Below are 6,858 nucleotides of genomic sequence, written 5' to 3'. Positions count from 1 at the left end.
GTGTGTGCTGGTGTGTATGTGTGCACATGTGTGCCTGTGAGTATGTTGGCACATATGTGTGAGTCTGTGTGTATGTGTGCACACATATGTGCCTATGTGTATGTGTGCACATATGTGTGTGCAAACATACATGTGTACCTGTGTGTATGTGTGCACATATGTGTGCCTGTGTGTATGTGTGTACACCCACACATGTATAGCCTGTATTCCATTTCATGCCATGTTTTTATTTATTTGTCCTAGAATGTTTGGGGCTACTATGGGTAATACAAGTGAGTTGTGTTTCTGAATGCTTGAAAATTGCAAGGTTTTAGTGAAAAGCAATGCAAATTTTATTTAATCATTCATTCTGTGACAGTTTTTGGAAAATTATTTTTTTGTGCCAGGCACTTAATTGGGCATTCTCTTTTTCTTATGATACGAGAGAAAAATCTTGGTCCAAACATATTATTGCAAAAACAATGTATTTCATTGAGAAGATAATTTTTCTAACAAAATAAATGTCCATGTAAGCTACTTCCGATGCACGCCTCCTCCCCAGAGCTCCTGTATAGAGGTGAATAGTGGGGCACTTGGTGAGCTTCAGGAAAGGCCAGAGCAGTTGTCCGAGTGTGGTGTGCAGACTGGTGCTGCCCATCACTTTTCTCATGGGTCTGCCGTGAGGTAAGTATGAACACTGGATATACGAGTTCAGAGAGTTTTATTATAATTTGATATCGCTGCAGTATTCGATAACTGAGTAACTTTTTATAAAATAACTTCTACTATGTTTTATTATTACTCAATAAGATGTGTAAACAAAAACAAAATAAAACAAATTTGTGTTCAAGAGAAAAAGTTTAGAGGAGCAGACCCGAGGCTATTGCCTGGTTTCTTCCTCCATGCCCTAGGGAGATGCTCCAGTCACTAAGAAGCATTTTCCCTAAGGACTAACAGCCATCCTCCTTTCCTCAAATTGTTCCCCTTCTGCTCAGTTTAGCTATTTTGGTACTCTTAACCTTGTATATTGACAGGGGATGTTCATAGCTTGCTTGGCAACTAAAGAAAGAAACTTTTTTTTTTTTGCAGTTTTTGGCTGGGGCTGGGTTTGAACCCACCACCTTCAGCATATGGGACTGGTGCCCTACTCCTTTGAGCCACAGGCACCACCCAAAAAGGATCGTTTTTTTATCTGTGTGCTAATACAAATCTAAAACTACTCATAGTTCTTAGTATTGGGAGAGTGGTTTGTAAAATTGTCAGTTTTACAGTGAGTTGAAGGGGCGGTTTGTTGGTACCTAACTCCCCTCCTCAGGATACATAATTTCTCTGTTAGATTCCCAGGAGGAGATATAAAGCACTATGCTAAAGCCAGTTAGTTCATATTAGCTCTTTATCTATTTTCTTAGTAAACAAATACTACAAGCAATGATTGTGGAAATCTGCACAAAATATTAATGCTAAAAAGCTGTAAGTTGACATGTTTCCTATGGCTGGGACACCACTGATTTCTATTTTTCTGCTAGAATGAAACCCACTTAGAAAAAAATCTACAGGAAAGCAATGAACGTTTTTAAGGTGTTGTCGCCCGGATCCGAGTAGGATATATATTTTTTCATGTATTTTGACTTTTCCAGTGCTGAGTTCAGTTTATGTACATAAGGTGAGGGTTGTCAGGAGAACCCAGCTAATGCGTGAGTTAGACTAATGGAAGAAGACCATTTATCCAGGTCACCTCACACTGAGAGGAGAAAAGTGGAAGCTGAGGTCAGACTGCACTGTCTGGCTCAGAGCACTAGGTGACACAGAACACAACACCAGCACAAGTGGAGATGAGAAAGGGTTTCAACATTTCATGAGTGTTTTCTGATCATCTGGACTCAGGTCTAACCTCTCGTGTTGTAGGAAAGATAAACATACCTGCCTTTCTAAAGCATCTTACTTGCTGGATATTGAGATAAGAACCCTCAGTGGGAGGAATGATGTGGTGCTGGCAGTGGGGTGGGGGTGCATTTACAGACATGTTTTCTATGTTATTGAATGTTGACATTTCACCACAACCATTTGGCACGATGAAGGCCCTACTCAAGCTGCCATGCTGGGCACTACACAGAAAGACACTGCTCCCCACTGTAGAATACGAAGGGCTCCAGAAAAGACTACTGTAGATAAGCCTGTCAGCTTTTGTGAAAATCATTCTGGAATGTTTTACAATAAAGATCTCTGTCTCTCTGTCTCTGTCTCTGTCTCTGTCTCTCTCTCTCTCTCTATATATATATATATATTTAAAATGTATATATACATACATCTATATATGGACATAAACAAGTATATATAAGTTTGAACAATTGAGTTTGTGAACTCATCCTAGAAATAGTGCTGTGTGCTATCATTGCTGAATATCACTATGGTCACCTGTAAGGTGCTCACCTTGGAAAGCTATGCAATGACCCCAGCACCTAGCCCTCCATTCAAAGGGATTTTGGAACGCTTTTCTGGAATGTCTATCAGCACCTAGCCCACCCTTAAAAGAGATTTTGGAATGCTTTTCTGGAATGTCCATCAGAACCGTCATCCTATGAGGTCTGACAATTAAGTTTGTGAACTCATCCTAGAAAAAGTGCTATATGCCTCATTGCTGAATATCACTATGGTCATGTTCAAATGACTCCCCTTGGCCACATAGGTTGACAGCTCTGATGGTCATTCCAGAAAAAGTGTTCCAAAATTACTCCGAAGGGTGGACTAGGTGCTGGTGTCATGATGTGCAGAGTTGGCTTCATTTACTACATGATGTGCATTGACATCACCCAATACACCTTTGGAACTGCTCCATCCAGTTGGACTTAAGGTTCAAGGCAGGTGCCCAGTGCTGACTGTGGGGCCAGGCAGGACTGGTGTATGTGCTCTTCTGAGGGTGTGGGAGGTGGGCTAAAGATCAGGGGTGGAAATCACAGGAGGACAATGTGTCTGCTTCTGTACTTAGCAAAATCACAGAGATTCAGTAAATTCAGATAGGTAGCCATAGAAATGATACCTAAATATACTTAAAACAGTATTTAAAATCAAATATGTGGAATAAAGTGAGCATAAGAAGGAAAGAAGGAAATGCAGAGCCAGTCAGTACTACTGAGGAAAGAGGAAAGATGGAAACTAGATGTACCTCGGGAATGAGGGGAAGGTGGAGAACAACCAGCCAGAACGTACAACCTAAGCTGCTCAGCAGAATTGCCTGTGTGAACTGAGGTGTGCGCTTGGCCTAGTCAGGAACACCAAGGAGCCGAGACAGATTATGCCCTGTCCAGTGGCATACAGTCCTTAGATCTTTGTCCTATTTTCTTATTTCTAAAACTGTTCGAAAGTCAAGCAAGCAACTACTGTCTTCTTATGCTCATGCCTTGGTACAGTCCTTACCCCACCTCTAACCCCACTCTGCACTGAGGCCTGGAATGGCCCCTCACTGAAAGGTTTAAGACCTGTCAGGACAACTGTGTGAATGCAAATGAAGATCTGGGGGAGGGGAGGGACGAAAAAGCAAATCTACTTACAACATCCAGTCAAGTTGTGCTATGGGATGAAAACTGCTGATGTAATGCTATGTGCATCTCTTTATCCCCAGTAGAAAAATTAGACTCTTTAGACTCGTTAGCATAAAAACAAAGTGAACAGGCAATGCTGATGAGAAGCCAGTTGTGGTTACTCACTCTTTGGTGGGTCTGTAGTGATTAGATTCTAACAAGGCATATTAATTACATTTTCAAGGCTACCCAAAAATGTGGCAGGAGAGAGTGGCTTCCTTCTCAGTGGATTTTAAATGCAGCCTGTGATTCTGTGTTTCCAGTGCACTCCCAGGAGGTGGCCAAGCTGCTGGTCTCCATGCCTATGGGAGAGGACAGAGGTTGTAGGTAGAGTGTCTGCCTCACCTCTGCACTCAACAAGCCCAGCTGAGAAAACAATTTACAGCCTCTCTCCAAGCTCTGTCCACAAGATGTTCTTCACGCTGGTTTCACCCTCTGCCTGATGCCACCTGGTTGTTCACCCAACCCACCACATTGTCCAGTCATCCCCAAACCCATCAGCACATGTGTTCAGCTTTGTCAACCACAGAAACTATGATAACAGGTTTGTGAGCACTTTCTCTGTGCAACGTATTGTGCTAAGTGCATTATATATTGATCTTACTCTCTCTTCCCTGCTTTAATTTTCTTTATAAATGTTTCCTTGTGTGTCTTTGCCCCATTGGAAAATGAACTTCAGGAGAGCAGATCTTCATCTTACTGTTTTCTGCTGTTTCCCAAGGGCCTGGGGTATGTCAAGGCACATTAGTAAGCAATTAATAAATAGCTTCGAAATGAAATGAAGAACAAAAAATGGTTATCGGTGTCAAATATGTATTTTATTTATGTTAAAGATGAGAAAACTAATATTTAGGTACATCAGAGTCATGCCTTTGAAATCATCCCATATTCCTCACCACTATGCTGTACTTCATTTTAACACAATTCTTATCAAAAACTTCGGTCCATGTCACAGTTGTTGATGTCCCATAGTTTTACTTATTATCCATAAAGTTAGGTAAACAAAATCCCGGCATGACTCAATCTAAGATTTCAACCTGAAAGTTTGAACTGAGTCTTAGACTTAGTCTAAGACTTCAATTTTGCAACCTTCAACTTGAAAGCTGACACCTATGATTTAATCAAAACACACAAGGCTGGCAAGTGGCCTTGGTAGAGATTCCACAACTGCACTACATATGAGAAGAGAAACTCCTGCCGCCTGTCACACCTGCCAGACTCTTTCCTCTACCCTGCTCATATGTCTGTTAACTGAGCAAAGCTCAGAACTGTAAGATAATACAGCAAGGAAGAAAGACATGAAGAATTACATGAAATTAGATTTAAAAGACAACGGTTTATTGGAAGCAGAACGGCCAGGTTTCAGATTAGATAGTCCATGGCTTCCTCTCTTCTCTTCAGAACCGGATCTTGGTTCCATCTCTGTCCTGCTCCATCGTTTTGCCTCTGAGTGAGCTCCTAGAAGGTGGGGGCTCCAGCCTTGTCATTTCCATGTCCTTGGGTCAGTGCTCAGTCAATGTTGTTGGCTGATGACATTTCCCAAGCTAATCTGAAAGATTTGCTTAAAAAAAGCAAAGATAAGATGAGCAAAGGGGATAAAAAGAAGTCAAAAAAGATGAGAAATAAGAAGTAAAATAAGAAATAGGCCCTGATAAACAAGAGTAACTCTGTACATAAAGTGAAAATGTCATTAACTAATTCGGAAAAAGGGAAATGGATGAGGGAAAGGAGAGAACCCAATAGACAGATGAATACTTAGATTTAGCAGGGAAGTGGGGAGGTCCTGGGGTGGGGGGCAGCAAAGGCAGGAGCAGAAACGTCCCCCAAAAGCAGAGTCCTGGGTATCATGTATTTAGTGTGGAAAAGGGGCATGGGCAAGGGTGTATACAATGAGTAAAGATTATTTTGTAATACAAATTGTTGTTGAACATTTAAATGTACAACATCAAACTTAAACTTTGGCTTCTATAAAACCATTAGATGGTTGTACCCTATAATTATGTGCAGTTATTATGTTTCAGCTAAGAATAGTAAAAAAATATATGCTTCTGATGGAATTGTGCAAAATTGGTTCAACATCTGAAAATCAATTAATAGAATATATCATATCAATAGAATAAAACACACAAAAAAACTTAATATATGCAGAGAAGGTATGAGGCAAGAGGATTGCTTGAGCTTAGGAGTTGGAGACCAACCTGAGGAAGAGCAAGACCCTGTCTCTGCAAAATACAGAAAAAGTTATCCATGCATGGTGGTGTGTGCCTATAGTTCCAGCTACTCAGGAAGCTGAGCAGGAGAATCTTTTGACCCCAAGAGTTTGAGGTACCAGTGAGTTCTGATGAAGTGATTGCATTCTAGCTGGGGTGACAGAGTGAGACTCTGTCTCAAAAAACAACAACAAATACTCAGTAGATTGTAAACAGAAGGGAACTTAACCTCATACATGGCATGTAGAAATGACCCTCAGCTAACAACACACCTACTGATGAAAGACGGAATACATTCCCCTTAAAATCACAAACAAGGCAAGGGTGTCTATACTTCTATTTAACGTGACAGTGGAGGTTGTTGTCAGGGCAATTATGATCTTGTACATAAAAATGTCCTAAAGAATCCACTAAAAAGCATTAGAACTAGTAAATGAGTTCAGTTAGGTTCAAACATACAGGATAAAAATGCAAAAATCAATTTTATTTTTACACTTTCAATAAACACTCTGAAAATAAAATACCAAAAAAATTCCACTTATAGCAGCATCAAAATGAGATAGTAATAAACTTAACAAAAAGAAATACGAAATTTACATTCTAAAAACTACAAAACATTGTTCAAAGAAATTATACAGGCCTAAATAATTGCAGAACATTCTAAGTTTATAGAAACTTAGAAGGGAAAACTTAACATTATAGAAACTTAGATTGGAAAACTTAACATTATTAACATGACCATTCTCAAAATGATCTAAAAGTCAGTCCAATCTTCATTAGAAACTTAACTGACCTTGTAGAAATTCACAAGCTAATTTTAAAATTTATATGGAATCGTAAGGACCCAGAATTTCTAGAAAATAATCTAGAAAAAGAAGGACAAAGTGAATGGATTCATATTTCCTGATCTCAAAACCTGTGAAAGTGGCACAGGATAGACATACAGATAAATAGAATAGAATTAGAAATCCAGAAAAAAAATTATGCTTCTTATGGGTGGTGCCTGTGGCTCAAAAGGGTAGGGCACTGGTCCCATATGCCAGAGGTGGCAGGTTCAAACCCAGCTCCAGAGGGGGGAAAAAATTATGCTT

The sequence above is a fragment of the Otolemur garnettii genome, unplaced genomic scaffold, assembly GCF_000181295.1.
Source record: "Otolemur garnettii isolate 467f Iridium unplaced genomic scaffold, OtoGar3 scaffold00059, whole genome shotgun sequence".
NCBI lineage: Eukaryota > Metazoa > Chordata > Mammalia > Primates > Galagidae > Otolemur > Otolemur garnettii.
Note: the sequence above shows the minus strand (reverse complement) of the source record.